The 24,933-nt window shown below is 49.6% G+C and overlaps 1 protein-coding gene and 1 pseudogene across 2 annotated transcripts in view; both read right to left on the minus strand.

Moving 5' to 3' along the window:
- LOC310798326 (cadherin-4-like) overlaps positions 1 to 24,933 on the minus strand; it is a gene marked incomplete at both ends in the record, with an annotated part of 263,719 nt that overhangs the window by 197,951 nt on the left and 40,835 nt on the right.
- Positions 1,313 to 2,212, minus strand: LOC310798327 (E3 ubiquitin-protein ligase RNF126 pseudogene; annotated as a pseudogene). The gene has a single exon. The product of its transcript is annotated as an E3 ubiquitin-protein ligase RNF126 pseudogene (transcript).

Consider the following 24,933-nt stretch of genomic DNA (forward strand, 5'->3'; position numbering starts at 1 on the left):
CACAGTGAGTGATGTAATCAGCAATGTCACTGCGAAGGCATAAAATACGTAATGTAACGACGGCGTGGCTTCAACACCGTCAAGCTTTTGGCCACTAGGGGCCGATGACATCACAATTGCTCTCGTGACATCACTGATGAGATCACTCACTGATGGCATCACCGCTGACACGACAATTGCGATTGTGGGACAGAACTGTATTGGCTCATTTCCACCACATGGTACTGCATAGTACAGCTCGTCTCAACTCGGCTTTACTCGTCTTGACCTGAAGTAGTCTCTGCTTCCACTGCAAGTAGTACTCGCTCAATCTGCCCTCCACCCACAATTAAATCCCTACACAGAACTTTTAAACTGGTTATGAAATACTGGTGCCTCTATATGACCTACGTGAGCAAATGAGACCCTCGGCTAGGAGATTGGATATTTCTTTGTTGTTATTGACATGCCTGCGCTGCGCACCGCACCGCATAGCGGAGGACAGGACAGGGGGTACGCTACGCTACAGGGAGAAGAGAAGCCAGCTGCCCGGCCAGTCGCCAGGAAAAGCCGCGGCTCCGGCCTAGCAGAGCCACGGACTTTTCTCTCTCAAAACAATTGAAAACAACCGTCATGTTAAGAAGGCTGAGCAAGGAGATCGATTTTATTTCACCAGAGCTGAAGGCAGCAAGACAAAAAGACTGCTTGAAATAACAGGAGGGTTTGGGAAATAACGTTACATACAAGGTAAGCGCCACTAAACTGGTATCCAGCACTGACAGTATCCAGAGACACAGTAAACACCATTCTGACTGACCAATCAGTCGTCTGCAGTGTTTTCACGTCACACTATGGTACCGGGTCCACAGCCCTGGAACCTCGACAGAGGTGGTACAAATAGTAAGACTAAAAAAAAGCGAGTCGAGCCGGGCGGAGCCGCGCCAATACCAGCAGTGGAAATGGGCCATATGACATCATCGGCGACCTGGCCACTTTCTTTCTTTCTTGGGGACATACAGACAGACATATACATACAGACATACATACATACATACATAACATAACTGTGTCCTAATTCGGTCACCCTCCCCTGCTATCGTCCTGAGTCGGTAATATCTGGTCTGACACACTTTCGAGTCTTTTTGTGAGGTTATTCATTTCAACGAATGCCAGCTAGTGTTGTGGAATTACTTTAGACATGTCTAAAAATGGCCAACGTTCGGCAATCTTATGCTAATGGCGTAACTGTATTATTTATGTCAGGTGACCGGCTCAGGGTTAGGGGGAGGGGGGTGGGTGCGTCGGGTATCGTTCAACGTTTGGCTTCGAAAGTCTACGACTTACTGTCAGCATTCTCATTGCTAGGTGAATCGGGAGAGGATGAGGATGAGGAGGAAGACGAGAGGTTAATTTCTGATAACCCTGGTGGGTCTGTGGCTGTGTTCTTCTGTCCACTAAGACTCTTCCTGCACACAGGACACGTGTCGCGCTGTTCCAGCCATGGTACTATACAGTCCTTGTGAAACAAATGTTTGCATGGCAGTTGTCGAACGTTCTCTCCGACGCTGTAGTCTTCTCTGCACACAGGACACTCTAAACCAGCACCCACATGCTCTTCTGTGATGCTGATGGTGGGTAGACTCTTGATCCTGTCTCTGTCTGCAGGGGGTGGACCTGTGTTTTCACGCTGGTTAAACTGTGTCATGACAGCATCAAGCCCATTGGCACCCCAGGCATAGTCCAATGGACTGGAATGCAGCATACCCCATGGTCCCATCCCAATGTTTGGCATGGCTGTAGGTGCTATGATTCCATTTACTAGGCGATGGATAATTCCCTCTAAAGTGGACACTCCTTCGCGGCGCGTACCCTGCCGCCGAGAGACGTGTCGACTCCGGGGTTGCCTGACGCTGTACTGCTGTTGTGATGCCGTCTCTCGTTCTCTCCTATTCTCTGTCTCCCGGTTGTCTTCTGTCGGCGTCCGCGCTCGAGGCTCAAAGTTCTCAACGTGGGGGAATGTGAACAAGTGCTGGTGGTCCATGTTCTCAAAGGATGGCCAGTTCTGATCACGGGTGGAGGCTGTGGATGTGGACCCAATTTCATGACGTCTTTCCTCAGACAGTTCCTCAATAAAGCCAGATTCACAGCGTGGACAGGTATAGTCCGGACTGACTGACTCTGCTGAACATTGGTGACAGAAAAACCAGCAGGGCCGTTGGGGAGGTTCAGCCATTTCTAGTCGGTTCAACGAATAATTAATTAATAATAATAACTTCAGCAGGGAAGGATTTATGACACCACAGATGATGTCACAATGTATATGACATCATCAGTGGGTATGACATCATCAGTGATTATGTCACTGATGATGTCACTGCTGACAATGTCTAAGTGACATCATCAGTTGACATCAGTTCACTGGACATTGTGACATCATCACGGATGATGTCTAGGGATGTGGATTGATCGGTAATCTCTCAAAACCTGAAAATGAATAAGGTCCGAGACTAGGACTGAATGGTTCTGACAGTGTTCTGAGGTGAATAATCTTAAACTTACAAAAATTACAAGTGGTGGGGGCTAATAACAGCGTGGCTTCGACACAGTCAAGTTTTGGCCACTAGCCATCACTCACCAACATCATCGTAGACATCACAATTTCTTGAGTGACATCCCTGATGACATCACTGATGATGTCACAATTGTCCGAGTAACATCACTGGTTACATGTCTCACTGATGATGCATCCCGATGACAGCTCATTTTCCTCGAGTGACATCACTGATGACATCATTACCGATGACATCACTATTGCACAAGACGAGGTGGTCGGCGACTCAGACGCCGAGCCCCCCCTGAGAGTCTGAGGACGGCATGGAGGAGATGGACAAGAGGGTTCCCTCTCCTGACGTGGCTCAGGAAGAGTCTGCTGCCTTGTACGAACAGACTCCTGCTGCCTGCTACGAACAGACTCCTGCTGCCTGCTACGAACAGACACCTGCTGCCTGCTACGAACAGACACCTGCTGCCTGCTATGAACAGACACCTTCTGCCTGCTATGAACAGACTCCTGCTGCCTGCTACGAACAGACACCTGCTGCCTTCTACGAACAGATGCTTGCTGCCTGCTATGAACAGACACCTGCTGCCTGCTATGAACAGACACCTGCTGCCTGCTATGAACAGACTCCTGCTGCCTGCTATGAACAGACACCTGCTGCCTGCTATGAACAGACTCCTGCTGCCTGCTATGAACAGACACCTGCTGCCTGCTATGAACAGACACCTGCTGCCTGCTATGAACAGACACCTGCTGCCTGCTATGAACAGACACCTGCTGCCTGCTATGAACAGACACCTGCTGCCTGCTATGAACAGACTCCTGCTGCCTGCTATGAACAGACACCTGCTGCCTGCTATGAACAGACTCCTGCTGCCTGCTATGAACAGACACCTGCTGCCTGCTATGAACAGACACCTGCTGCCTGCTATGAACAGACACCTGCTGCCTGCTACGAACAGACGCCTGCTGTCAACTACGAACAGATGCTTGCTGCCTGCTATGAACAGACACCTTCTGCCTGCTATGAACAGACACCTGCTGCCTGCTATGAACAGACACCTGCTGCCTGCTATGAACAGACTCCTGCTGCCTGCTATGAACAGACACCTGCTGCCTGCTATGAACAGACACCTGCTGCCTGCTATGAACAGACACCTTCTGCCTGCTATGAACAGACACCTTCTGCCTGCTATGAACAGACACCTGCTGCCTGCTATGAACAGACACCTGCTGCCTGCTATGAACAGACACCTGCTGCCTGCTATGAACAGACACCTGCTGCCTGCTATGAACAGACACCTTCTGCCTGCTATGAACAGACACCTGCTGCCTGCTATGAACAGACACCTTCTGCCTGCTATGAACAGACACCTTCTGCCTGCTACGAACAGACACCTGCTGCCTGCTATGAACAGACTCCTGCTGCCTGCTATGAACAGACTCCTGCTGCCTGCTATGAACAGATGCTTGCTGCCTGCTACGAACAGACACCTGCTGCCTGTTACGGACAGATGCCTGTTGCCTGTTACGAACAGACACCTGCTGCCTGTTACGGACAGATGCCTGTTGCCTGTTACGAACAGACACCTGCTGCCTGTTACGAACAGACACCTGCTGTCATCTACGAACAGACAACTGCTGCCATCTACGAACAGACAACTGCTGTCATCTACGAACAGACACCTGCTGCCATCTACGAACAGACAACTGCTGTCATCTACGAACAGACAACTGCTGTGATCTACGAACAGACAACTGCTGTGATCTACGAACAGACACCTGCTGCCATCTACGAACAGACAACTGCTGTCATCTACGAACAGACAACTGCTGTCATCTACGAACAGACACCTGCTGTCATCTATGAACAGACACCTGCTGCCATCTACGAACAGACACCCTGCCCAGAGTCAGCAGTTCCTGGTGAGCAGGAGGAAGGAGTGAAGGTGAGACCTGAGCCGGAGGTCGAGAAGGAGGCCGCTGTGAAGATGAAGACGATGCTGGAGACAAAGTCAGAGACGCACACAGAGACGCACACAGCGAATGAGGAGACAAAGAAAAGCTCCGCCGACACCACGCCCACCGCAGAACCCACTGCCGTGCCTGCCGAAACCACGGCCATCACTCCAGAGGGAAACAGGCCGTTCTGGGTGTCAGTCACCAGCGAGGCCGTCCCGGTCTCAGGACTCTCCCGCAATGTCGTCAAAGTCACTCCCACCACACCGGCGAAAGTAGAGATACAGAGAGACCAGATGCTGAGGGCCACGCCCACTACCACCACTCCAGGGGAAAACAGGACGTTCTCCTGGGCGTCGGTCGTCAGTAAGAACCTTCCACCAAGCGGGTCCGTCCCAGTCTCAGGACTCTCCCCGCACAGTGTCAAAATCACTCCCACAGCACCACAGGCCAAAGTGGAGGTGAAGTCAGAGTTGCAGTCAGCAGCACAGAGACCACAGAGAGACCAGAGGGCAAGGGAACAGAGGCCTGGAGGGCCTCCTCCTGTACACAGAGGGTCCATGCCAGTGCGGGAGGGTGAGCAGGGCGAGTTGGAGCGCACGGTTGTCCGGTACCCCGACACCCACCAGCTGTTCGTGGGAAACGTCCCACATGATGTGGAAAAGGCAGAGCTCGAGGAGTTCTTTGAACAGTACGGTACAGTCCTGGAGCTGAGGATCAAAATCAAACGGAAGCTGCAAAACTTTGTCTTTGTGGTGTTTGATGACTCTGAATCCGTACAGAAGATCCTCAGCAACAGGCCCATCAAGTTCAGAGACGACGTGTATCTGAACGTGGAGGAGATTAAGACCCAGTCAGCCCGAGAGGGTGACAGGCGGGACATCCAAGGGCCCAGGGCAGTGCGTGAGAGTGTGCGGGGCGAGTCGGAGGTGCGCACGGTCGCCCAGTACCCCAACGCCCACCAGCTGTACGTGAGAAACGTCCCACAGGACGTGGACAAGGCCGAGCTCAAGGAATTCTTTGAGCAGTATGGTACAGTCCTGGAGCTGAGGATCAAAAGCAGACGGAAGCTGCCAAACTTTGTCTTTGTGGTGTTTGATGACTCTGAACCCGTACAGAAGATCCTCAGCAACAGGCCCATCAAGTTCAGAGGCGACGTGTATCTGAACGTGGAAGAGATTAAGACCCGGTTGGCCAGGGGTCTTGGAGGTCCTCAAGAAGAGTCTGCTGCCTTCCACGAACAGACACCCTGTCCGGAGCCGGATGAGGACGAGGAAGGAGCGGCGGTAAGCCCTGAGCCCGAGAAGGAGGCTGAGGCCGCTGTGGTGGAGCTGAAGACAGAGACGATGCTGACACCTGCCGACATGCCCGCCGAATCCACCAGCGCCATTCCAGAGCAATACAGGCCGTCCTACTGGGCATCGGTCATCAGTAAGAACCTCCCACTCAGCGGGGACGTCCCAGTCTCAGGACCCTCCCCCCACGTCATCAAAGTCACTGGACTAGTGTCTCCTCTGGTCGGTCGGGGCGCCTGTTGAGGGGGGAGGGGAAATGGTGGGAATAGCATGATCCTTTCTTGTGTTACGTCCTGTGGGTGAAACTCCTTGCTGTCAGGTAAAAAGCGACTAGTGACTTGACATAGATGGGAGGAAGCGTGCTAGTCTACAACTCTCCCCAGATTGGCAGAGGGGATGGAGCCAACGGCTGGCACAGCTTGGCAGGGGGTATTGGCTAACCACAATTGGTGCGAAAACGTGTGTGTGTGGGGGGGGGGGGGTCAAGGAAAAAAGCGTTATGAGTCCCAGGCTCCAGCCATCCATCCTTGTGGTTGAAACTGTAGGACACCAAAGATCTCGGCAGGACCTCGGTGTTCCAGTGCCAAAGACAGGCTGTCGACAAAAAGCAAAGAAGTTTGCCTCATCCCGTAAACTCCAGAGGAAGAACAAGAAATCTGCTGACAAGGCTGCACCAGCAGAGACGCTGCTCCAACAGACCTGCCAGACAGAAGCAGATGAGCCAAAGCCCTGCTTGACTGCCCTCTCACCTGCAGTCTACTTCTGAAGTCATGTCATCTTCCTATCCACTATCATCCACTACTTTCCACATTTGATCTGCATACATTTGCACACTACAGCGTCTTTGCCCATGTCTTCTTATTCCTGCAGTGACCTGCAGCCTGTGAAGGTGTCATGGAATTAGTAAATATATGTTGGCCATTAATATTTTCTATACCTCTATTACTAACAATAAATATGTATTCTAAATGGCTGGTTACCATAAGACAATGCTTGTTCCTGAGTTATGGTGATTTTGTAAAATAGGCGCCATGCACGAAACTTTGCAAGTTGATTATATGCAAAAGGTGTGAACTATCAAAAAACTGCTCAATCGGTTTTGTGCAGGACAGTCCAGACATGCTGTTTGTCGTGGTTTGGTGAAGAGGAGTAGTGATTTGTTTCAAAATGGCGGAAAATCTAGTTAGGCAGAAATGGGTGGGGCCTATCTCAGTAAATGCATAATGACCCAAGGAATCCAGGGGGGAAATAATTTTGATTCGATGACTTGCAGTTCAGAAGTTATGGACCAAAACATAAAGAGGGCTGTTATAGCGCCACCATGATGTGAGTCGGACTCGGATCAGCATCAACATTTATTGGGTTCTTCCTTGGCATGCTCTTATGACATCACTCATGATGTCACAATGCCTACAGTATGACAGCATCGGTGATGTCACGATGCCTATGACATCATCAGTGGGACAAAAATTTAAACAAACAGACAAACATTGCCCACTCGCTCCCTTTTATAGATATTATAGATAGATAGATAGATAGATAGATAGATAGATGGATGATGGCTCAGAGTTCAGAGGAGGGCGGTTGCTCTGCCACATCATCATGACAGCCACTTAAACTATGAGCTATTCTGCCTCCGTCAGGGAGCCTATAGGTGGGTCACAGCCAGGTGAGAAGTCTTAGTGGTTCATCTGATTCCCTTTTCATTTTTCTGCCTGTGTGCACTTCACATTTACTGACCTTCCCAGTCTGTCCTTTTAGGCTTCAAAGCATGATTCACAAATGCAGTGTGGGGGGATGTTAGTGTCCGGCTCAGGTCAGCCAGCAAACCGCGGGGACATAAATAACTCCAAATCCAAGAGAAATTATGTACTTATTGTTCTGCACGGTCCGGAAAATGTGCTGCCATCATTTCCCCCCACACTCATATATTTCTGTTTTTACCGAAGGGCATCGGTGACTACATTGAATATGCAGTCTAATGGCTTCAAAAGACCAGTGTGCCGCAGTGCCTTTCACGTTTTTAAACAAGCTCGACCATACATTTATATCATGATGATAGAGGGAGGCCTGGGCTGTCAGATCCCATTCACCTACAGCACTTACACATAATGTGGGAGTTATCCCATCTATAGATAGACATAGGGGCAGCTGGCACAGAGCAGCTCCTCCTACTGGCTGCTACAGTTTAGTCGCTTCCATTCCCACCCAGCCGCCAGGGAGGAAATTGGTCTGTTAGCAGGAACAAGCCTATCTCTCTCTCTCTCTCTCTCTCTCTCTCTCTCTCTCTCTCTCTCTCTCTCTCTCTCTCTCTCTCTCTCTCTCTCTCTCTCTCTCTCTCTCTCTCTCTCTCTCTCTCTCTCTCTCTCTCTCTCTCTCTCCCTCCCTTCCTGGTGGTCTGAGGAGAATATCCGCCTGTTAATGACAAAGAGGAGAAGGCCCGTCTATTAAAATAAATGGTTCCGATGGGGCCCGGGAGATAGGTGAGGAGAACGCGCGGTGATGGGAAGCTGAACAAACAGATGAAGCGAGGGGGGGAAACGCCCGGGTCAGATGTGTGAGTTCTAGCCCCGCTCCTGAGAACCGCCAGCCAGCCAGCCAACAGCAGGCTAACGTGATCTGCATCTCAACCAGGCCACAGCACCACTTGTCCTCTGGCACATTGGCAGCTCACTGGCTTCTTCAGACCCGAGCTGCCAGGAGGAAAGAATGGAGCTCGCAAACTTCAAGGTCAGATATAAGATCTGGACGGGGAATAATAAACATGTCGGGGGGGAGCCTCGCGCGCCCGCCCGGGCCCGGACGGCCATCCAATCACAGATTGACAGTGTGCTAATTCAAGGCTAGATCTCGGCGGCTGATTGAGTTTGAATTGTTGCCGCTTGTGGGATTATGAAACATGACAGGCCTTTTAAAAGGTGTAATTAACACTTTGATTTTAATGGGGACATGACAGATGTAAAATTGGTTTCAGATCTCAGTGTCAAAACTGCCGTGTCTGCTGCCGTGTACGTGTGTGTGTGTGTGTGTGTGTGTGTGTGTGTGTGTGTGTGTGTGTGTGTGTGTGTGTGTGTAGTACATGTTATGTTAATGTGTCTGTGTGCATTTCACAATGACACAATAGCCCAGAGAAACCCATCAATTGTCATCATTTGAAATCTGTGTTTACACAGAATAGCAGAGATGTGTGACAAATTGGATTTTTTACATGAAGATGAGTATAGATTGAGTAATTATTATTGTAATTTTGAGCCGACAAAAGTTAAAATAGCTTCGACCACAAGACAGAGACATGTTGTGTGCAGGAATCAATAACGTCAGTACACACGACCCATGACAAGAGCAGGTGCAGGTAGCTGCTTTGTCAGATGACCAGAGCAGGAGGAGATAAGGGAGGAGGGGGAGGGACGTACAGTTCAAAGCCTTTGAAACTTTTGAGCGCACCCCCCCCCTCAATCTTAATGATGTCTCTGGGTAGCTAACTTTTGCATTCATGTTCAGCTGAACAGATTGTAACACAGGGCTCGACCATATGGCTCAAATGCAGCTTTAACAACAAACGTTTCCAAGAAGAAGGAAAAAGAAAAGAACTGGGTCTGGTTTTCTGGCATGGCAGCGAGGACAGCACATTCTAATGAGTACAGATTAGAATAATATGCAGCGGCCCGACCGCGATCCAAATTCTGACGTTTGGTTACAACACCTGACCTGGCTTTCTGCTGTGATTACAGAGCAACAACCAGCAGACTATATTATGCCTGCTGCTGTGCTGTGCATTCTTCTTCTGCAGTTGTCAGGCTGAACTAGCCGATTGGATCATCTGCTCATATCATTCTTTGCCCCTCTCTCTTCCAGCGTCAACCCTCTCTGTTCCTCTGCACTGTAATTCTACTGTATGGCTACAACTGAAATGGCACTTAAGGCCAATCTTCCATATCCTCTTCCTGTCCCGCCTCTCTGAGCACAAGGTATCTCTCTCTCTCTCTCTCTCTGTGTCTCTCTCTCTCTCCTTCTTCTTCTCTGCCATAAATACGAGCTAACAGAGCGTAAAATGGCCAGTAAAAACCAACAATTAGTAAACCCATCTCCCCGAGGGAGCGGCCATCAGACGTATTCATCCCATCGAGCAGATCTTCTCAGCACTTTGATGATGCGCTGGTAGGTGTGTGAGTACATCTGAGAGTCAATGTGTACGTTTCTGCCCTGAATCCGACTGGAGACACTGAGGCACGGTGGAGCACGTGCAAGCAGTCGACGGGAGTCGGTACACGTGAGCAACAGAAAAGACACGGAGAAGCATCGGTGTGTCTACAACACAACTCATTCTGACAGTCTGCTGTGCGCGCGCCACACGCAAAATGCTCCCAAGCTGCACAACTGACACATCAAAGACAGACTATTTAAATCGAATGAAAATTGGCATGTGTGCTAAGCTGAACTTTTACTGCGTGATGTCGCTGGTGGCCCTACTGGAACGTATAACATGCTTAACACATTCACTGCCAACAGTTTTTTTTTTACTGTAGGTAGCTTCTGCCAAGTTTTTTTTTTGAGGATTCTGGCTCATCTTTCAAGAGCCGAGGATTATTTTCTGCTAGGCCTTTGTGAACACAAAATATCTCAAAATAACTAATAGAATGTGTGCTTTCTCTGTCTAAAAGAGTTAGTTTGTAGGAGTTAGTAGTTATGTAGGCATTAGCAGTTGAATACAGCATGGTTTCAGCGTCTGAAAATTAAAGCGGAGATAAATGCCTTTTTGTGAAATTCGATAGAACAGTCACTTTAACCATTTATTTTTGGCATCAGTAAGACATCATACATCTAAACAATAGTTTTGAACAGTAATTTCCTCCATAGCAGCACCCTCACCCCCCTCTCCTTCAAACTCCTCCCTCCGTGGGTGTTCTCCTCCTCCCTCCGTGGCTGCAGCGGATGTGTCACAAGCGAGTTTCTGCTGCCTGTCTGCTGCTGCTGCTGCTGCTCGTCGGGCCGCGGGCGAGTCTGGATGGGGCTCGCTCGTTTCTTGGGGTTTCGGTTGAGAGCTTTGATGAAGCTTTGTGCGATTCTGAGCTTTATGCTGCGTGTTTCAAAGTGTGATGTACCCAGTCTATTTTTGGAACCCCCCACCGTTGTGCGCCACCGTTGTGAGCCAGCGTGAAAGCGTTTTCGCCTACAGTATGAGAATGGCTTCCTCACGCTTTTCCCTGCAGTTTTGGCTTGGCTTTCAATAGTCTGGAGAGCACTGTCGCCACTTAGTGGGTCGGTGGAATGGGTTGTACACGTTCGGTGGCTCCCATATTTTTATAGGAGATGTAAAAGGGTTAGATCGACGTCCCACCGTCAATTTTTTTTTTTTTTTTTTTTTGACGAGTTAACTTGTCCACGGCAGTCAACCGTTGTTGTTTTTTTGACGAGTTACCTCGTCCACGGCAGTGAACGTGTTAAAATAAAGATGTGAGCTTTTTGGAGCTTTGGAACTTTGTTTTCTAAGCATCGGCAGCAGATCGACAGACAACAACACACACAGACAACATGCGTTGGTGTAGCTGCAGGTTTGAGTCAACCTCACAACGTTGACCTCATTCCTTCCCTCGCTCGTCGAGCTGGACGTGCAACGCTTTGTTGAAGACCACATCCATAAATGCTTCTGATTGCACTCCCAATTCCCCGCCCCTTCCCCCATGTTTGTTTGGAAGCAATCTGGGCACCCAAGTCAGTCTGACAAACTAAGTGTGACGATTAATAGACTCTGGGACAGACGGCCGGTAATATTTCAAAGTTTCTGGTGTCGAGCCGACGTCCGCGCCAAGGCTTCTGCTTCCGTGTGCCGACCCCGTACTCATGAGTGAGTCCGATTGACGAAAGACTGGATTTGGAGTTGATTGGAGTTGATTGTTCCATACTTTTTGTAGCTGTTTTAGGTCCAGGCTCATCTCTATAAAACAGATAACTGCATAATGAGATGTCGTCGGACTGTAAGCCTTTGTTCACACCTGGCGGCTTAACAGAAGCAGAGCTGAAGTTGAGCTCACACTGAAGTTGAGCTCACGCTTAACCGGTCACACCAGAAGCACTCTCTCTTCCTCAGCGCCTCGCTCGGCGCGCCTGGAACCCCGCCCACAACTTCCATTGACTTCATGCCTGGCAGCTTCACGCTTGGAAAATGGGACTGAATCCTGAACGATCGCTTGAGCGTGGCTTGAGCGTGCCTTGAGCAAGAAGACACGCGTGCGGCTGGTGTGAACGGCTTCGCCTGTTAACGAGGACGCCGAAATGAAACGTGTGGGTTCAGCGTAGGTTGAGCTTTGGTTGAGCGTTGCTTCGGCGTATGGTGTGTGAACGTGCGCTAAACATTGACGGAAGCTGAAGTCTTGGCGCAGATATCGGCCGTCTGGTCCCAGAGTCGAAAGACAACTAACAGACTCCGGGTGTCTAGATTGGTTTCTGAAGAGCAAGAACAAGAGGTGACAACAGTCCTGATGACAGCCGATATGAATTCCAATGAAGTCAGGCGAGGTCAGGCAAGGCACTTTATTTGTATAGCACATTTCATACAAAGTGCAGAAATAAAAATAAAATCAGACAGAAATAAAAAGGATTACAAAGTGAGAAGTAAGCTAAAGTGAAACTACAGTTAGAATAGTGGAACTGGAGAAAAGTTGGGTATTTATTGGCAAGTAAAAACAATCCAGCAGATTTCTGCCCCAGTGGCACACAATGTAAAATGCAGTGTGGAGGATGGGAGAGAATGTCAGTTTTGTCGGTGACGGTCCCATTTGTTAAATGTAATTATATGGTATCAAAATTAATGAGGTAATGATTTATTCATGTGAAAATGATCCACGTACAGTAGCACACCTTTGAAATGACTTTACTCTCTAATAAAGTGCAAGTGCTGCAAAGATAACCTTTGGCTGGAGGAAGTCTGGACTCTTAAAGATGAGTGGAGATGGACGCTCATTATGTCACCAGCTACAAAACGAGACAGATTTGCCCTCTCCACTGCATGCATATCCCAACTGCCCTCTCCACTGCATGCATATCCCAACTGCCCTCTCCACTGCATGCATATCCCAACTGCCCTTTCCACTGCATGCATATCCCAACTGCCCTCTCCACTGCCTGCATATCCCAACTGCCCTCTCCACTGCATGCATATCCAAACTGCCCTCTCCACTGCATGCATATCCAACCTGCCCTCTCCACTGCATGCATATCCCAACTGCCCTCTCCACTGCATGCATATCCCAACTGCCCTCTCCACTGCATGCATATCCCAAACTGCCCTCTCCACTGCATGCATATCCCAACTGCCCTCTCCACTGCATGCATATCCCAACTGCCCTCTCCACTGCATGCATATCCCAACTACCCCTCTCCACTGCATGCGTATCCAAACTGCCCTCTCCACTGCATGCATATCACAACTGCCCTCTCCACTGCCTGCATATCCAAACTGCCCTCTCCACTGCATGCATATCCCAACTGCCCTCTCCACTGCATGCATATCCAACCTGCCCTCTCCACTGCATGCATATCCCAACTGCCCTCTCCACTGCATGCATATCCAAACTGCCCTCTCCACTGCATGCATATCCCAACTGCCCTCTCCACTGCATGCATATCCAAACCGCCCTCTCCACTGCATGCATATCCCAACTGCCCTCTCCACTGCATGCATATCCAAACCGCCCTTTCCACTGCATGCATATCCCAACTGCCCTCTCCACTGCATGCATATCCAGCCTGCCCTCTCCACTGCATGCATATCCCAACTGCCCTCTCCACTGCATGCATATCCCAACTGCCCTCTCCACTAGGGATGCACCGATTGCCATTTTCTTGGCCGATTCCGATTTCCGATTTTTGAATAGTCTGACTTGCCGATACCGATTTTTGCCGATTCCGTTTTTTTTTTCTAAAAACAACAATTGACAGCTTACACAGACGTTTTTGTAACTTTGTTTAAAAATTAAGATTCATAGAACAATTCTTACATCTAATGGGGATCCAAATAAACAAATAAACAATTCTTATCATTTGCATGAAGTAGGACCTTCTCACTCAAACACATCTCAAAATAAAAGTGTTCCAGGTTAGGCTACTGGACAGAGCTTTTTTGTGCAAATACAATGAATACAAAAATTTAATTAAATCCAATAGCCTATATCCCACAGCTATCATGCATTTACTTTTCCAAAAGAAAACAGGTGCAACAGAACATCAAAATTATCCATGGACAAGGAGTTTATAGACTGGCTCCAGACCAGTCCTCTTGAGTAGAGGGGAAATGAGTTTATGAGTTACAGTAACGATCTTCAGTCTGAATATCAGGCGGAGTTTACACAGTCCGAAGTTTGGTATGCGTATTTTTATCTGCCATCCGAAAAAATATCGTCACGCACAGAAAACGTTGCACACTTGTGAGTCCGATGCATTTTTATTATTATGTCCGTCGTTCTCATGTCGTTCTATTTGCAATACGAAACAAATAGTCTCTCCTGTATCCACGTCACGTTACAACATGACTTGACAGGCTGAGGCAGCAGCGCTGATGTGGAATGGAAAAGCAGGTCGGGGACTGGACACAATGCTCGCGTTCACCTCGCCAAGCCGGCTGTGCGCGGTGGCGGGTTGCTGGAGCACCGCTTCCCGGGGAGAGAGAGCAGAGAGAGGGGGGCCAGTGAGGTGAAGCGAGCCGCTCAGACTAGACTCCAGCCGAGCGGGACACGGCCGCACCTCTGTCTCCACGGCTTATTTTCGACTTGCATGTGTGACAAACTGCGAGCTTTGTCTACTTCACTGACGGTGAAAAAAATCCACAACGAGGAAGGTATGCTGGCGTGTGTGGTGTGGTGGCTGGGTGCCTGTCTCGGTGCTTTGGGGTGCGCGCACGTCATGTGAAAATCGGCTCACAGAATCGGCTATTTAGAGTGACCGGAACAGATCACCGATCGAGGCCGATCACGTGAAAATCGGCCATTTCCGGTCACGTGCCGATCGATCGGTGCATCCCTACTCTCCACTGCATGCATATCCCAACTGCCCTCTCCACCGCATGCATATCCCAACTGCCCTATCCACTGCATGCATATCCAAACCGCCCTTTCCACTGCATGCATATCCCAACTGCCCTCTCCACTGCATGCATATCCCAACTGCCCTCTCCACTGCATGCATATCCCAACTGCCCTCTCCACTGCATGCATATCCCAACTGCCCTCTCCACTGCATGCATATCCCAACTGCCCTCTCCACTGCATGCATATCCCAACTGCCCTCTCCACTGCATGCATATCCAAACTGCCCTCTCCACTGCATGCATATCCAAACTGCCCTCTCCACTGCATGCATATCCCAACTGCCCTCTCCACTGCATGCATATCCAAACTGCCCTATCCACTGCATGCATATCCCAACTGCCCTCTCCACTGCATGCATATCCCAACTGCCCTCTCCACTGCATGCATATCCAAACTGCCCTCTCCACTGCATGCATATCCAACCTGCCCTCTCCACTGCATGCATATCCCAACCGCCCTCTCCACTGCATGCATATCCAAACTGCCCTCTCCACTGCATGCATATCCCAACTGCCCTCTCCACTGCATGCATATCCAAACTGCCCTCTCCACTGCATGCATATCCCAACTGCCCCCTCCACTGCATGCATATCCCAACTGCCCCCTCCACTGCATGCATATCCCAACTGCCCCCTCCACTGCATGCATATCCCAACTGCCCCCTCCACTGCATGCATATCCCAACTGCCCCCTCCACTGCATGCATATCCCAACTGCCCCCTCCACTGCATGCATATCCAAACTGCCCTCTCCACTGCATGCATATCCAAACTGCCCTCTCCATTGCATGCATATCCCAACTGCCCTCTCCACTGCATGCATATCCAAACTGCCCTCTCCACTGCATGCATATCCAAACTGCCCTCTCCACTGCATGCATATCCAAACTGTGTGATACAGTCGTTAGAAAACAGGAGTGTTTGAACGCTCGTTGAGATGGAGATGTATTCACACATTTCACAGGAGCAGTCATGGCAATTTATTCGCTCCACTGCATCTGTCTAATGCATAAACATGTCAAGGAAATTATAGGTAATTTTCCATTTTGTTCCCTGTGAATTGTTAAATCAGACATTTCTACAGAGGCAACACTACACTGCAAAAACACAGTGGAAACACAAGTTTACAGTGAAGGACATTGTAGTTTCAAATCTGGCACACATCATTTTATTGTTCTCTTTCATTCCCATCACTCTCCACAGTATGCCATCTACCAAAGCAGAACTGCTATATAAATATGTTCAACAAAGACATAAACTTCCCAAAGTTTAAACCCTCTTTTCACACATTACTTTAATGGCCTCTAAACCCATATCATACATGACAACATACCATAACTGATGATGCCATATTAGATTATACACTCGGGAGAAGGTCATCAAGTGCGGGATCCTCAGATGAAACAGCATTAACCTTAATAGCGACCCAGTGAAATGGGAGGAGGAGGTTGCCCGCCACCCAACCCCTCACCCTCTGTCTCCCCCCCCTCTGTCTCCCCCCACAACCCCTCACCCTCTGTCTCCCCCCACAAACCCTCACCCTCTGCCTCTCTCACCCCCTCCAGAAGAGTCCCATTTCCTCTCTGGAGGGTTCATGTGCTGTTGGTGCTGTGGCTTGTCAAAAACAATTACATCCCTTGGTCTCTGGGAGGCCGGCCCCTTAATTTGAACTGATAAGCATCTCCGTGCATATTAGCGGCGAGGCCCAGCGGTCGACTCGACGGTCCCGTCCCGCTCCCCCACAGATAATGGACTGAGCCTGGCAAACAGCGTTTGTCAGGCTCAGCCACTTACCTGGGTCGTGCGCGACATACTGAGCAATGCTAATAATAGCCACTCAGCCAGACTAGCAGTTAGCAGGCCATGAACCCCCAGCCCTGCGGCTGGGCCGATCGATAGTCATTTACTCTGACTCTCCTTTCAACTCAACAGAGAAAAAGATGTATTACTGTACCCCCCTTTTCTCTGGCTTCAAGCTGCTTGAATGGTGCGGGGGGGGGGGGGGAGGGGGGGGGAGCTTTTCTTTAAGTGCCTTCTGTTTGTCCAAGTTGCAGAGTGAGTCAGCCTCAGCCGCCTCTCTCATGCATTAGCCTTGAAGTGGAACTCCCGCGATACCTCATGATTCCACGGCATACGCCTGAAATCCAATATAAGTTTATGGGGGCATGATGAGACAAATATTGCATTAAGGAGCTTGAGGGAGATATGATAATGTAACGGTTGCAATTCTCTTCATCCGATGGTAGTCTGTTTGTGCGCCATAGCCGGGCCTATAGGGCTTGTAATAATATCCTGGTAACTAACGTGCATCTCGAACTCCTCAACTGATGTGTTTGCACCCCCTCAGTCCATCTTTAGACTAGAAGACACATTATTGCAAGGAAACTCTAAGCAGGGTAATCCTGATGGCTGGACAGATATGGCTATAGTGCAGACTGCAGAGAGGGAGGAGGAGAAGCAGAGCGTTATACAGGAGGAGAAAGAGAGTGGCAGGGAGACAGACTGATAGGCCGGTGTGGAGATGGAGAGGAGATGTAGAGATCCAGCCGTGGAGATGAATGGCGGGTGAGCATGAAGATGAGGGGGGCGTGAGAGACAGCCAGAGACAGAGCAGGAAGAAGAAGAAACGAATGTGGAAGTCTGTCAGAGGAGACACACGATTCATTCCCGCTCATCATCTCCGTCGCCGCTCATGCGGCACACGAACAATGATGGCCTCCATTTGGCTGGCAGAGTCAGCCTGAGCGAGCCTAGTTTCCTTATGGCCACAGGTTGGCATCAGCCCAGCACCCTACAGTCATGCGCGGCGCCAGGGGGGGGCTAGGGGGGGCTTCAGCCCCCCCTGAAATTAGCCAAGCCCCCCCTAAGCCCCCCCTGGAAATTTCTTTGGAGAAAAACAATTTATAACACTAAACTAGGCTAATACATCATAGAAGTGAAAATTCCCAGCATCCTTGAACACAGCATCAGTGGCTGTCTGCACCGGGCCGGCCCATTTTCTATAGAGGGGTTCTCCCCATACTGGCGCGTATTATTGCATGGTGTGATAGAAGGACCTCCCCTCTGCTCTGCTCAAAGTGGCCTGTTCCATCTCCAAGGCAAAGCGTCTCTCAAGTAACCGCGGAAGTTAAACTTCCATAAGACATGTCAATATCTACGGAAAATGGACATAAAACAAGCGTCTAGCGTTAGTATCGCGCGCCTTTATATTGATCAAGCGTTTATGTTGATGGCTATCACAAAGGAGATACTTTATTTTGCTTTGTACACGGACTGGACTGGAGTGGACAGCACAGGTTCTAGGATCGAGCGCATTAACAGGTAGGCTGCCTGCCAGCCCAGGGCATTGAATTTATATTTGATATATACATAATGGCTTTGTTAAGACTGCGTTGCCTACTGTGCTGTTGTGTTTTTTGGCCGCCGTGCTCATGCGTGTGGTGTGAATGTGAACATAACGCCGGGATTGCACTGGTTGCATTTGCGTTGCGTTGCAGCTGTTCTCCGGTTTCACTCCGTGCTCTGTGCTCCGCCAACACTAACCGGCTGCGTGCAGAGCACGTCGCGGCTCCGCTCCACCAGACAGCTGGAGTGATGAGACCGACAGGTTCTCACGGTGAAATCGAGCGAGACAATTTGTATGTTGGATAAATACAACAACAAACAGGCAGAAGATCATTGTTCCCAACTGGAGGAGCAGAGGAGGGGTGGGCTTGCTTGGTGTTGTCCTTGTAAAAAGGATGTGTTGTGTCATATATTATTTTGTGGTTTTCCACTTCAATTATGAACTTTTCCTCATACTTGTTTGTCCTCTGGCTTGATATTGAATGCTGTAAACACCTCTGCCCTGTTGATTTCATGCCTGGCTCCGCCCAACTTGCTGGGCTTTGCTTGATTTACCATCTAAATGCGTGTGCTGCATATAGCCTTGTGTAACTGGACTCATCAGTCTCAACATACAGTGTGACATAGGGCTAAATACACAGTCAGTCTTCAGCTCATTGAAGCACTTACATGCATAATGTTGGGTTGGGGATTTGGCTCTCAAAGGAAAAGCAGTGGGCCCTCCTTGTCTAATATTAGAGCCTAATTCACACCCTATCAATCATATTATTATTATTTCTTATGTTAGTGGTTCTCAACTTTTTTACACAAGTACCTGAGAAATTACCACCATATGAATGTATGAGAGGGAGGGGCCCCCGCGTACCACCAGTGGTACCTGTACCACAGGTTGAGAAGAGAACCACTGTCTATTTATGTAGAAAAAGTTAGCCCCTGCTGTAAATATTTAAGCCCCCCCTTAGCCCCCCCAGCCACAATTGGCTGGAGCCGCTACTGCCTACAGTATATCATTAAATCACTCATTAGCGGCGGAATAAACGAGATAATTTGATTTGGAGAGCCAGTATCACTCGCCCAGCAAACTAACAGGTGAGGAGCACAAATACAATTACAAGGAAACAATGAGTTCAGTGTGTGGGGGGGAATTATCCCGGGTATCTTGCCTACTCTCTGCTAGCATTATGCACATTGACAGAAAGCTCCACAGCAGTCTAACTCATACAGGCTTTTCGATTCAAAGACATTATTTTCTTTGTACGGGCAAAGCTGCAGTTTATCGCCACATTGATCTGTATTGCGCTCCCCGAGGACCCAACAACTACAGCAGAGTCAGTAACTTCTGTTTATCTCATTTGCAAAATGTTGTGTGTGAGTCTGAACAAAATTAAAATATTCATTATCACCACGGCGTCAATTAAAAATGCACCGGCAGAAGAACAACACCGCACAGACTACAAAGGCTGATTGTTCATCCAGGCGTGACGGATTATTGATGCTTAGAATAAAAAAAGCTCCCGAGAACTGTACAGCTGTGTCATACGTGTGCGTGCATCCGTGTGTGTGACTCGATAGATATTATGTGAGGCGGCTAGATCAAAGCCAATGGTGTTGATGTCATTAATGTTGTGAGCACTGGGAGCCATGACACAGCAGACAGTCCATCAGCCATCACTTCCTAGAGAGATGGAGAGAGAGAGAGAGAGAGAGAGAGAGACAGAGAGAGAGACAGAGAGGAGAGGAGAGGAGAGGAGAGGAGAGGAGAGACAGAAACTGGCTTTTTGTGTTGAGTCTTTTATGTCATTCTGCGTAAGAGGAGTTTGTCTTCAGATAAATACATGCATATCTACATAAATATGTCACTGGGACTGACTAGTGTGTCATTATGCACTACAATGTTACTTGGGCAGAGTACAATACTCGGGTTCGAGTGCGTATTCAAACTAAGTGATTCAGGAATCCACAGTGTTGCGAGGGGGATTTGTATACACATTCCAAACAGTCGTTGCTCATTTGCATGTGAATAGTCATGGTCATTAGTATGGTAAATATGCTGTAACACATCATAAGCACATTTAAGAGGGGAACACGCACCAAATTAGGATCCAGAATAGTTGCCCAATAATACTCACCCAAAACCCAAAGAAACTCGCTCTCTCCCACATAAACATACACACACACGGAGAGACACACAAAAGCAAGTAAAGCTTGCAGAAGCCTTTTGTACTGGTATTTCATCCCGGTCCTGAGGGGCACTCGCCTCCCCTCTGCGTAAGCAAAACTGACATCTTTTATAAAAGATTTATGAGGCAAAGATGCAAACGATAGAGCGTGAACTCCTCTGGGAGCAGCCACTTTCCATCTGTGAAGGATCACCTGTTCTTAGGTGGGCTTAAGCGCCTGTTCCTCCACCAGTGCTACTAACTGGCGTCCAGGCCGCGGGAGGACAGCGAGGAGGGGGGCTGCGACAGGACGCCTTGCGAGTCCACCGTCTCCTCGCGGTGGCTACTGCAGAAGCAACGTACGCGGCCACCGCACCGATACGACCAGATATTGTGCGCAGATCTCCAGCAGAGGACAGGACTATCTACCGGCTGTGAGAGGTTTGCTTAAACACATGGCCAGAGGGGGATTGGAAAGCAATATGGATAAATAGCTGCCTTTGATGTGAGGTGAGCAAGCGGAGAATAATTCAACAGTCTTCACCTGGGTTTTTAACCAGACGTCCCCCTGGGAAGCCATGCTGCTTTGATGAGAGGTTTTCAAAGAAACACGCTACAAATCAGCCAAACGAGCTCTTCCAATAAAGGTCGCCGCATAAGGGAATACACTGCATCCTATACGAATAGGCTGCTATGCATCTGCTGTGCATCTGCTGTGCCTCTACTGTGCATCTACTGTGCATCTACTGTGCATCTACTGTGTATCTACTGTGCATCTACTGTGCATCTACTGTGCATCTGTGCTATTCGGAAAGGGAGAAATTGGGTGCGTGTTCATAGGCGAACATAATGTAGACGCCTGGAGGTAGGGTGCAGTTCCTGCTGCGTTGCTGCCACCTTGATGGAGGAAGTGAGGAAGGCCAGGGGGACAGTGAAGAAGGAAGTGAGGAAGGCCAGGGGACAGTGAAGGAGGAAGTGAGGAAGGCCAGGGGGACAGTGGAGGAGGAAGTGAGGAAGGCCAGGGGGACAGTGAAGAAGGAAGTGAGGAAGGCCAGGGGGACAGTGAAGGAGGAAGTGAGGAAGACCAGGGGGACAGTGAAGGAGGAAGTGAGGAAGACCAGGGGACAGTGGAGGAGGAAGTGAGGAAGGCCAGGGGGACAGTGAAGAAGGAAGTGAGGAAGACCAGGGGACAATGAAGAAGGAAGTGAGGAAGGCCAGGGGGACAGTGGAGGAGGAAGTGAGGAAGACCAGGGGACAATGAAGAAGGAAGTGAGGAAGGCCAGGGGGACAGTGAAGGAGGAAGTGAGGAAGACCAGGGGGACAGTGAAGGAGGAAGTGAGGAAGGCCAAGGGGACAGTGAAGGAGGAAGTGAGGAAGACCAGGGGGACAGTGAAGGAGGAAGTGAGGAAGGCCAAGGGGACAGTGAAGGAGGAAGTGAGGAAGACCAGGGGGACAGTGAAGGAGGAAGTGAGGAAGACCAGGGGGACAGTGGAAGAGGAAGTGAGGAAGACCAGGGGGACAGTGAAGGAGGAAGTGAGGAAGACCAGGGGGACAGTGGAAGAGGAAGTGAGGAAAACCAGGGGGACAGTGAAGGAGGAAGTGAGGAAGACCAGGGGGACAGTGAAGGAGGAAGTGAGGAAGACCAGGGGGACAGTGGAGGAGGAAGTGAGGAAGATCAGGGGGACAGTGGAGGAGGAAGTGAGGAAGACCAGGGGGACAGTGAAGGAGGAAGTGAGGAAGGCCAGGGGGACAGTGAAGGAGGAAGTGAGGAAGACCAGGGGGACAGTGGAGGAGGAAGTGAGGAAGACCAGGGGGACAGTGTGGCCAAGCCAAGGGGCTAAAGCGATTTGCAACATCAACAGGATCTCCAGTGGAGGAGGAGAGCAGCGGAAAAGCTCTTACATCAAATCCCAGGGAGCCCAAACAGGATTACAGCTCTCTGCCTCTTTCCGCTCAGGAGCGCTCTGAGTCACATACCAGTTGCACTAACGGCACAACACTGCCACCTGTTCACTATAGAGTTATATCAATTATATATCTACATCTGGGGCCCAACTCTTGACAAGTGGTTAAGGACAGCCCCCCTAAGACCAAAACAAAATGCGTGACAGACAGACATATGAATCGACCAACCACGGCCCTCCTTATTTGCGTGACGCGACTCGTGGGGGCGGTACATTTTCAACAATGCACCAATGCTCGCAGAGAGAGTCGGACTTCCGTTACAGCCCAGCCAATCAGAGGCTTGCCACAGCTTTTCATTAGTGTCTGAACCTACTGTTGTTATCTGTGAGACTGACGATGGAACTGGATTTGCTTGAGGAACCTCAGTAGTAACACCAATTAGCAGGTGTGTGTGTGTGTGTGTGTGTGTGTGTGTGTGTGTGTGTGTGTGTGTGCGTGTGCGTGCGTGTGTGTGTGCGTGTGTTTGTGTGTGTGCGTGCGTGTGTGTGTGTGTGTGTGTGTGCGTGTGCGTGCGTGCATGGGAATGCACCAGCACTCCCAGGCTCAATGCTGAGGTATAGAGAGGCCTTTTTAAAGATTTACAGACTGTTCCCTCGCTCGCGCCCGACTCTGCTTCTTCCTCTGTCCGATTCCACTTGTTATTCAAATAAATGAATAGCTTAGCCCCGTTGCCTTGACTGAGTCGTGCTCCTGGAGAGGCGTATTCAGCCGAGACTCCCACAGGAGCGAGGGGCCACTCAAATAATGGTGGGCTTTGTGTGGGGGGTCCGGCTTCACCCCCTTCCCGTGCCTCGAACCTCCCCCCCCGTCCCCCGTCTCTCTCGTGGGCAGACCTCAGCACCTTCTCTCCCATCAGTCTGGAAGATAAACGCGCCCTGGTTCAAAGTGGGGTCACACTTGTTGCTTTTATCAAATTTTCCATTCATCCTGGGCAAAAACGTGATACTCCTCCTCACCCTTCACCCCCCCACCACCCCTCCACCCCTCCGTGGCTGCTGCAGGCCTGAACAATGAGCGCTGCTGTTTCCCAGCGCTACATGTTAGCATGGTGGGGACATGCATTTATAGCCTATTCTGTTCAGACACACAGGCTCAATTGCTGACCTTGTTTGCGAGCCACGCTTTTGTCCCTGGCTCAATTCTTCTGCGTGCTCTCAACAAGACAAAGAAGGAAGAATACTGAAGCGTTTATCATTTGGCTTTTCAAAACTATAGCCCACGACTAGGGCTGCAACTACAGTAACGATTCGTTTCATTGTCTGTTCTTTTCTCGATTCTTTTCTCGATTGATTAATTGATTAGTTGTTTGGTCGAGAAAATGTCAGAGGGGCGTAATGAAACCAGAAAATAGCCACGTTTAAGAAGCCGGAGTCAAAGACTTGTTACATTATTGTTTGTTTAAAAAATGACTCAAACTGATTCATCAATTTTTTGAAATAGTTGGTCATTAATTTAATAGTTGACAACTAATTGATTGATCGTTCAGGAAGCATTTTCCATCTCAGATGCAAGAAAAGGTCCCATCTGCCTATAAGTCATTCAGCCAAGACAGGAGTTTAGGCTTGAGAGAGACGATTGGCAGAATGATCATGAGCATGCTAGACAGTTAAATGCAATGCTCTCTGTGGCCTGAATGAAACTAGCATCATTACCAGGCCTCACTATTGAAAAGCCATCAGATCAGCAAAAGGGTGGAAGGGGGGGGAACCATTATCCTGGTGTTAATTGTGCTGGGTGCTCATTACTCCATCCACCTTTGACCTTATAGGTTTCCAGACAATTTACTGTCACTCAGTGTCAGAGCCACAGAGGGTTGAAGCTCAAAGCGATGGCATCAATAAGGACCTCTCAGATGATCTGTCACCCGTGCGCTCCTCCCATCCACTCATCTTCTCTACTCTAATCACCACTGTTATTCCCACCCCTCCATCCCCTCTCTCCTCCCCGGGTTTTACCACAGACCCTGTCATCCCTCCATCCCCTCTCATCTCCCCGGGTTTTACCACAGACCCTGTCATCCCTCCATCCCCTCTCTCCTCCCCGGGTTTTACCACAGACCCTGTCATCCCTCCATCCCCTCTCTCCTCCCCGGGTTTTACCTCAGACCCTGTCATCCCTCCATCCCCTCTCTCCTCCCCGGGTTTTACCTCAGACCCTGTCATCCCTCCATCCCCTCTCTCCTCCCCGGGTTTTACCACAGACCCTGTCATCCCTCCATCCCCTCTCTCCTCCCCGGGTTTTACCACAGACCCTGTCATCCCTCCATCCCCTCTCTCCTCCCCTGCTTTTACCATGGACCCCCTGTCATCTCTCACTAGATGCTGATTCAATGCTCACACCTTCTTCCAATTATTTTGTCTCTACAGCCTCCTCTCCTCTCTATCCTAATCTCTCTCTCCCTCTAACTCATGCTCTCTCTCTCTCTCTCTCTCTCTCTCTCTATCTCATGCTCTTTCTCTCTCTCTCTCTCATGCTACGGTAGCTGGCAGGGCGAGACAGAAGGCTTATAGCTGAGAGTAATAGTGGCGCTGGTGAGTAATGCCTAAGCTAATGAAACATCATCCCCAGCTCACCCCTGTTTCCCTACGC

The sequence above is a fragment of the Poromitra crassiceps genome, assembly GCF_964638095.1.
Source record: "Poromitra crassiceps genome assembly, chromosome: 25".
Classification (NCBI taxonomy): domain Eukaryota; kingdom Metazoa; phylum Chordata; class Actinopteri; order Beryciformes; family Melamphaidae; genus Poromitra; species Poromitra crassiceps.